Below are 8,321 nucleotides of genomic sequence, written 5' to 3' on the forward strand. Positions count from 1 at the left end.
CACAAATTTGTCTTATAAATTAAGTAGAGTTTGTCTAAGTTAAAACTATTTAAGGAGGCATTCAAACAGCTAAATAAAGAAAAAAATTATTTTTTTTTAAAGTTATGAATAATTAATCATTTTTTATCTGCCTCCTTGGGCTACAGATTCCCCACTTTTAGGTAAACTTACTTCTTTAACTAAGGATTGTTACTGATTATGCTGAGATTTGTCTCCAGTTTTATAAAACAGTTTTTTACGTTTCGGTCTTTTTCATTAGGCCGACATTATTAAAATATCTTGTGGATTGTTAAACTAGTGTAAGCTTCTACTCTCCTTTGAGAATTGACCAGTGTTCAAAGATTAAAATAAAAAACTGTGATTTCTTGTGAATCTGTCTGGAACATACGGCAGTCAATTAGAACAATTTGGTTTCATTTAAGGCCTGTTATTACATCTTTAAAAAAAAAAAATTCTATTTCAAAAAAAGGTTTGGTGTAGACTTCAGATTTCAGATTTTGGAGAATGGTTTCAGATTTTGAAATATCTGTAGCATATCCAGATAAATCCTGCTGGACATCTCTACTTCATTTATAGGAAATTAAATATAGGTTAGGTAATTTCTCGCAAAGGCGGGTGAGGATATCCGAAATGGAACACACACAGACACAGAGTTATTAGGGTGGTCCAGCTGGTGTTTGAGTTAATTGTGGGGGCGCTAGTTGGACCGGAACTGAATGAGATCTGCCCTGTCGTCGTGGTGGCGCTAGCCTGATTTAAGAGGCAGTGGCTCATTGCTACTAAATCAACAAGGCATGCCTCTTCCGCCTCCGGGTTGGTTATTAGTGCCCACTACTGCCAATTCATTACTGCATCTTCATCCTCGGGAGGTCTGTATCTTCAGCCCTTCCGCTGCTTTGAAACCAGTCAGTATAAAATTATTTTTATGGGTGTCTTAAAATTGTTGCATCAGCCAAATAGTCCGATCAATAGATACATTTTACCTAAGCACATTCCCGAAATTAATGATCCAAGTTACTGATTCGAGAGGCCTGAGCGAGTGATTAGAGAGAGGCGCAAGGACGGCGCGGTATCGAATCCGGCCTGGGGCATTGACTTTTTTCATTGAGTGGCAGTCCCACAAAATGAAAAAAATTGACTCCCATTATGGTTACTCACTCTATAGATAACCCTCCCGTTTGTCAAAAGGCAGTATAGGACTTCAATGGGAGCCGACGGTAGGGAAAGGGGAAAAAAAACCTAGTGATAAGTTTATGTGTTATTGAAACCTCGGAACTAAGCAGTAAACCTGTATTTAGGAAGAGTTAAAAAATGATATCATGAAATATGAAAAAATACGCGTATACGAATAGATACGTTAATATGAATAAAATTTCTACCTCTTTTTTTTTTTTTTTTTTTTTTTTTTTAATATTGCTTCAAAAGAATTGCTTGTAAAGTTAAAAATGCACTTTACACATGTGCACTTTTATTTGAAAACAGAAATGTTATTGCCTGCTGAATTTGTGAAAGTGTTTTTGTTTACGCCAGTTCGGATTACTGGGGTATTCGGAATATATATGTATATATCCACTACCTGCTAAGACGTCAGTTTAAATAGAGGGCTAATATGACTAATTGTCAGCTCAGTGGGAGGAAACAGCTACGGTAATTAACTTCCTCCGTCTAGAGTCATCTTGCAGCCTCAGGGCACTGCCCCCCCCTCCCATTAAAGTGAAAAACATATTAGTTTAATAATTTTTTTCAATCAAATAATTATAATAACTAATAAAGAACGGGTATAATTATATATAATTTTGGTTTCATTCGCCTTTTCCGTGATAAAATGTCACAACCTGACTGAATATGGTTTGCCCCCCCTCCTTTAGTTTTAATCCTGGGTACATGATTGGCTCCAGGTGTCTTTATCTATAAATTTAATTTATATAAAACAATCTAATTTATAAAAATAAATTTTTCTTTGTTGGTTTTGTTTCGGTGACCATTGTTTTCATACCTCCTCTGCATTTTATTCAATTCCTACGCTTATACAACCTAGGAATGCTGAATGTCTCCTTGCAGTTTATAGAGCACTAAACCACTGCCTTTAGGTGTAGATTGGTTGAGTCAGATTAAAGGTAATTCTATTTTTGTTAGTTTTAAAAAGAAATCAAAGGTTAATAAATATGTAAAGCGAAAATTCTGAGCTGAATAACTTTATTTTCTAATTTTTTCGAAAATTCGTATTTAAGAGTTTCTTGAGGTTCTCAAAACGAATATCAACTTTGTTTCATTCAAAAAAATATTTTACCACACTTTGATTAGTCAGTCGACATGATAAACATTTTTATAGTGATAGATAAATAATTGTATAGTGGTTTGTTTTTATCTCAATGGACAAAAAAAATTACCTAAATCGGACTAAAGATTTAAAACATAAAATTTTACATAGCCCCTTCATCCACTTATCGATATAAATGATTATTTGTTCACTAAAAATCAAAAAATCTTATTTCAGTTAAGTATGTTTAAGTTTCGTCTGAAACCCTCAAATACTATTTTTCAAATAAATTAAAAATTGATAATATTGAAACACAACAAGGGTATTGATATAAAAACTATACATATTTTATGCAGTATATATAAAATATCATATATAGCCAAATTGTCTAAAAGGATAAGAAATAATCACCTAAATCGGACCAGTATTAACGATTATATAGCGAAGTTAGCTGTTACTATAGTTACCGCCTTATCACTCCATCAATATATTAATTGATATGAAAGTTTCAATAGTGTTCAATTAATATATATACATCCAAAAATATACCAATAGCGGAGCATAGTCCGGTCTGCTAGTAATTATATAAATTCTAACCTTTTAAATAAAGATTAATTTCTATACGGTACATACATACAAGGAAACTAAACTAACCCAAATGTACAAACTTCAGACGTCGTACGTTCAATAGTTGAGTGTGGAAACTCTAGATGACAGTATACAGTTTCATACTCATTATAAAATTGACTCAACTAGTATGTATGACTCAATTTATGATATTTTATTGTACAATATTTAATTTTTACCTACTTACTGTATTTTTTTTATTACCTATTTATGTACTTTAAGTTCTTGTTTCTTAATTTTTTTTCTCCAATCTTATGTTTAATTATATAATTTTATTTATTCTCGATAAATGTGGTTTTGTTTTAGGTTAAACGCAATTGTTCCTGTGATACATTTTTTTTTTTTTTAAAGTAACCATAAAAATGTACGTAAAATTCAGTAGTTAATGAGTTTACTGTATGAATTCTATATCTCAGGAACATCTATCTCGTGAGGAATATCTATCTATATCTCGGGAGGAATATCTCGTGAGACGTACAAATGTCTATTAGCACTCAAATTAAAGTTAGTTTAATGTTCTATAAAGTAGTTCTTGACGTTTATCTCCGTAGAAGTAGTAGTTTTAATGATATTTGTGTAAATATATTGATTTCAAGTTGTTCGGACAACATTTCATATGTAAAATTTATGTTCAGGTACAAATATCATAAAAACTACTTTAAATTACATTAAACTATATTTCAATTGATTGGTTGCAGATTTCTGTAGGTCCAAAGGTTCCTGAGTTATAGTTTTTAATAAATCAAAGATTGTGTCCGAACAACTTGAAGTAAATAAACCGGAACCTTGCCAGCCATTCCTGCGAGGTGGCAGGGCAGGAAAGGTTCCAAAAAACCCATCAACATCACCTTAGGGGTACTCATGATGTGTTAAATGTTAAATGTTTCACCATGTTAAATGTTATAACTATAAGATTGTGAGCAGCCCTATTTAAAGTCATGTTAAACGTTAAATGCATAAGAGCCCCTAGCGGACTTTCTCAGCAACTTGTTGTATAAGCCTTTATGTTTATAACCTTCCTTCCAGACCCTCATGTTATTGTTTACTTCAGTTTTGATTTAAGTAATTAATTACAACATGCCTAGAGTGAGTGAAAAGTGGAATTTGTGTGAAAGTTTAGCTTATGAAATGAAATGAAAAAATAACTTTATTCTGGGACATATGTTCCCTAAGAATAATTACATGGTTCATATAGTGACATTTTTATCTGGCGAGCGTTTACAAATTTTCAGATAGTAGAATGAAATTTCCATTGTTTTTTTTCTCAAATTTATCATTAAAATTATCCATTCTGGTTTAATAACAGGGATATGAATACCACAAACACAAGAAAGAACTGAGCTGCCACAAGAACAAAAATGGCGGCGATCTCAACTGGTCTATTGTGGGACGTCATTCTCCATTTAACAGACCTTGGTCTGTCTGGTTACTTGTAACAGACTCTCAGCCATGTTAAATGTTATTTCGTTTTACATAGGTAAAAGAAGGCAATTTATTTCGATTTAACATGAGTTTTTCCATTTAACACGCTTTAACATGTGTAACCAAAGATCATGAATACCCCTCTTATAACTCCTTCTTCTGATGCACCTCCTTCTCCCTCCCCCACACTTCTTTTCGACTTCTGACTGTTTTCTTATTATTTCACCATTATCTATTGTCTTTATTAATTAATGTTTTTATTTCTATCTTCGATGCGATACAACACGAGGAGGCCCCTCACCTCCGGATTTAAAAATAGTACCATCTAGAATGGATATTTCATAAATAACAATAAACATTACAGGTAACCTTAAAATACCAAAGGTAGTAAAAGGTAATACACAACACGATTTATTTCCTTTCTTTTTCACAATAAAGCACTCACTAATTCACTGTTTTAGAGGAATCGGGAAAAAAAATAAAAGTAAATAAACATTTTGTGAATTTATTTTAGTAAATATAATGAAAACTCTATTACTCCTACGAAGATAAGCATCACAAACTACTTTATAGCACATTATATAATTTATAGAGCATATAAATAACTCTATCAGGGCTGATATTTCAGAAGATTTACTCTACTTTAAATGATGTTTTATTAAGTTTTTTTTTAGTTTTGTAGGTAGTTTTAAAGATACCAGAACTCTGAATTAAAAAGTAATTTTTTTTAATGATTTGATTACAGCCGCCATTTTGAATTCTCTCTAACTATACATAGGGTAACGCAGATAAGAAAAATATTGGAGACCTTCTGAATGTTTGACCCGATACTTACTTAATGATCAGGTAAGTATCAAAATTAGATTGGGGGAGATGTTGGATAGATACAGGGACTTTGTCAAGGATAAAGACCTCTTGTTATTACGAGAATCGACCTATAACCCGTGGTGCGCTAAGGTCTTCATTAAAATGGATGCTCCTCAAAGCTATCTAAAAATCATCTGCCCTATAACTCACTTGAGAATAATTGCCCAACTACAACTCTCCGGTAAATATGCAATAACTCTAAGTGTCAGTATACACAAATATACTTTGGACTCACAGAAGCTTTGTCCAGCTTGTGATGGAACGGCCCTGGAGGATTGTTTCCATTTTTTGACAAATTGCCCCGCATATCATGAGAACCGAATCCGATACATGCCGAAGCTAAGCGATATTAGCCGAAATCAGTTGTATGATTTCTGTCTGTACCCTCAGTACTGGATCTTAAACTGTTTTTTATATATGAGCCGTTCAGTGCACACATCGATTAACTCCATAAAACAAAAAGTTGAGAAACGCGATAAAGTACTGTATATTGTTTTCTAAAATTCCTGTTATAATATAAATTTAAATATATAATGTAGAATGCATAAATACAGATATATCCCTTATTCCTGTATGCCAAACCTTTTAGTCTGTTATACTTTTGTAAATTTCGGGTCCATTTATCAGGATTACGACTTCTTTTCCTTCTAGTCAATGTGTTTATTGGGAAATTCGTACTGTTGCAATCAGATGAATCCGGGGAAAACGATAAACGTCTTGTTGGACCAGACTTTCTGTTGATAAATCGTATTGAAGAACCATCACTGATTTCCTCATCCACATTATTATTAGTCTCACTCATCCTGATTTTAACGGTATAATATTTATTTCTTTAAAAACAATCTGGGAATAATGTTGAAAATACCAAGAGAATATGTAGTCCATATAATATTAGTGAAGTATACAATAACATTCAGCGTGCGAGATCACTGTTATACTAACCGTTTGCATTGCGCTGCTTTTCATCTGTTTGCCAATATCGTTGAGTGGTGGGAAGCACCTTCGGCTGTTTTACAAAAAAAGAGCGATGATGCACAGACGGAACAAATAATTCAATAATTAATAATTGCGTTGTTGAAACGATTTACATTAGAGTATGGAGTTAATCATAACTTATTATTCAATTGCCAAAACAAATTGGCGTTTAATGGTGTTAATCTGTATTATTCAGGAAAGCTATAATAAATATAAAAAGTAATGACTATACCAAGTGCTTTGACGCTTAAATTTAAGATTTTTCAAAAAGTGGAGTTTATCGAAGTGTGTACTGAACGGCTCATATGTAACCCAAAACCTTTTGCTTAGAGGTGGACACCTTTCTTCCCAATAGAAAGGTTTTCCTTTTTGTTTTGTTTTTTAATATTATTAAATATGAAGTGACATTTTTTGTTTTATTTTAACGAATGTGGATAACACAGCTTGGGTATATTGTTTGTTATTAGTTTATATAAACGATCTTTAACTCAACATTTTCGTAAAATTACTACAACTGATTATCTACTTCATGTATTTCACAGGCTCTCGCACGGGGGTTAAACAAATAAATTATTATTATACATAGCAAGCACATAAATTTTGACAATTTCACTATATATAATTTTCATTAAAGTAATCAAAAATTTGGGTGAAATAACTTTTTTTCTGGGGGCTATGTACTACTACGACTACCTCACCAGTTTCCCAGACTGAAAGTTATATCGGAGATCGACCGGTGGCGGGAATTCCCTCCCCGATATACTAAATATACCGACAAGACAAACTGCCTTAGGGAATAGGGAAGATATGGTTTATTTTTGATTCGGAAGCCTCAAGACCTCCGGACCCGTAACGCCCTCTGACAGTCTGTCCTGGCGATGACGAGGGAACAAACACGTGGAAACGGTTTAGTACAGGCCCACATCTCACTCTTCTGACATCACCGAAACAATAGCAGCTGAAGTACGGATCTTCAAAGCGGTGTTTATAAAAAATAAAATTCTGGCTTGTAATAAGGTCAGGAAAAATTTCCCCGTTTATATATATTTTTTATATCCTCTCATTTTCTTTTCTGGAAATTCAATTTTCTGATAATTATCCTTTTCTGTATCTACAGAAAAAGTGATGTTTGCCTGGTTATATACTGGTGACCAACCTATTCTAACCATGCGGTTCATGTTTATCATTTTATGGGACCTTCATTTAATGAAAAAATCAGCGCCTCCAGGCCGGATTCCGACCGCAGATCTCAGAACAATGGACCTAAGGGTCTTTATTATTAATTATGAGAGATAGTTGACTGTTGATGACTTGTACGAGGAGAAGATGTTTGGGAGTGCGGTCAAAATGAAACACAAATATGTTGATGTAACTTATTTAATTGTGCCAACGTTTCGGCTAGAGTTTCTAGCCTTCATCTGGGCTAAGAACAGAAAAGGGATAACAACCAATGAATATAGAAAATATAAACAGAATGACATAAACTGAATAATTTTACAGAATGGAATTAATAAAATGAAGACAGAAGTTGAAAATAAAATGTATACATAGGTAATTGAATAAGTAGGTAAAATAACATAATTAAGGAAATAAAATAAAAATGAAGTTTTATAATGCAAAGAAGTATGAATATATTAGTTATTAATAATTTAAAAACTGAAATATGGAAAGAAGAAGAAAATTGAAAGAAAGAAAACATATGTAACCATAATAATTGATGAAGAGGCTTGATATAAGTAAAGTTTAACAAAAGATATGAATAGTAGAAGAAACAAAAATTATTTGAAAATAATTTTTTTATTTTTTATTTTCTATACTCATTCGTTGTTATCTTCGTTATGTTCTGTTCTTAGTCCTGACGAAGGCTAGAAACTCTAGCCGAAACGTTGGCACAATTAAAAAGTTACATCAACTTATTTGTGGTTGATTTTGACCGCACCCCCAACCATCTTCTACTCGTAGGGGTCTTTATGTTTATATCTTTACTTATACTGAATCGAAAGGAATATGAGACATTCTTTTGACATTCTTCCATGAGAATTTAAGAGCTAAGGACAAATGTAAATAAATAATGGCAATGGAACTAATTTTATTTTCTATATAAATAAATGGTTGACCGTAAGTGAATATAAAAGAGATGGAGGGATCAAGAGGGAAGAAATAATAGTTT

Source organism: Halyomorpha halys, unplaced genomic scaffold (assembly GCF_000696795.3).
Source record: "Halyomorpha halys isolate HHAL.00 unplaced genomic scaffold, Hhal_1.1 Scaffold1754.1, whole genome shotgun sequence".
Lineage (NCBI taxonomy): Eukaryota > Metazoa > Arthropoda > Insecta > Hemiptera > Pentatomidae > Halyomorpha > Halyomorpha halys.